Genomic DNA, 1,347 nt, shown 5'->3' on the forward strand with positions numbered 1-1,347 from the left:
CAGGGGCGCAACTCCATATATTTGAGGTGGATGCGAACATATCTTTGCCCCCCCCCGAACCACTCTGCCCCGTTTCTCAGGTTTCCTCCCTTAGTCATGCACTTAGAACATACATTTTCACATATTCTATCAGGTGAATTTTTCAATCATAAGCAAATAAGTTTATTAGAGTACAAATATTTAACAGCAAGGGCACTCAGTGCTCAACATTTTGTGTTTTGGAAATATGAAATCTTAACAGCCTGAACTCTGTCAGAGTTTTAACATTTATGGAATTTAAATTGTTACATTCCGTGACTTTGCACTTGCCCATTTGTCAATTATAGCATCAAATGAAATAGACCGTGCCACNACTGAGATGTAATTTAAAACATACTGAAATTAATAATTTAAAGCATTAAGTTAATTTAAAAATATCTATTTTGAGCATATATTTTTGTTAGGATTCGGGTTAGTGTGAGTGCTCTTTCCTACAGAGGATCTTCGGGGGAGAGTTCTGACAGGCTGGCGCACCGGCAGCTGATTCCAAGTGATTGACTGGACTTTTAAGAAACAGTGGAACAGTCACTCATCGCTCGATGGTCCCACTTGTTGGTCAGAGTCTAACCCTCCCCCCCCCCAAAAAAAAATAAAATAAAATAAAATATGTTATGGATTTTTTAAGAGACTTCAAGTAACTTTTTGTCTTCCCTCAGAAACCGATCAGCTGTTGGATTCAAGCCAGGAATCAAGTCGGGACTGGGAAATCGTTCCCTGCCAAGATTGAACATCTCTGCCTGCCGCTCTCCTCCCCACTCCATCGTCGGTCATCTTTACGCTCCCGGATCCTGGCCTTTCCCTCCGCACAACCACCACCCGTAAAACGGTAAGCTTATCCCTCAAAACCAATCAAGATCTCTCAAAACCCGGTCCCTACTAATATCTCCCTTATCCGAACAGAACCCGAGCTGATCTGCCAATCCCGTTTCCTGGAACACAGTCAGAGTGTACTTTTGGAAATGCATTAAACTTTTACTGAACAGTTTTCTCTGGTTTTGTGTGAACTTGCATGTGGGTCAAGAAACTCAAATCCAGGATGACAATTTTAAAATATACACAAAATATCTGTGACAGATATTTTAAATGGCTTTTAAATATACACTTGAGCAAGTGTATATTTACACTTGGGCAAATACATATTTTGTTCACTTAAAGTATACTTTTTAATATATTAAAAGTGTATTTTGGTACAATTATATTCAAGTATGTTTAAAGTTCTAATTTAAAAATTGGTACAAGTATACTTCATATATATTTATATCTACTTTTAGTCAGTGACATGCGGTCAGGTGAGGCAGAGCCTCACCT

At 38.7% G+C, this 1,347-nt stretch overlaps 1 long non-coding RNA gene across 1 annotated transcript; it reads left to right on the forward strand.

Moving 5' to 3' along the window:
• The first annotated feature begins 415 nt into the window (after nt 1–415).
• On the forward strand, nt 416–1,024 carry LOC106942692 (uncharacterized). The gene is made up of 3 exons (XR_001423692.1): nt 416–594; nt 696–865; nt 940–1,024. It is a non-coding gene; the product is annotated as an uncharacterized LOC106942692 (long non-coding RNA).
• The last annotated feature ends 323 nt before the right edge of the window (nt 1,025–1,347 follow it).

Source organism: Poecilia latipinna, unplaced genomic scaffold (assembly GCF_001443285.1).
Source record: "Poecilia latipinna isolate Pla-1442-1.1 unplaced genomic scaffold, P_latipinna-1.0 Scaffold4479, whole genome shotgun sequence".
In the NCBI taxonomy this organism is placed as follows: Eukaryota; Metazoa; Chordata; class Actinopteri; order Cyprinodontiformes; family Poeciliidae; genus Poecilia; species Poecilia latipinna.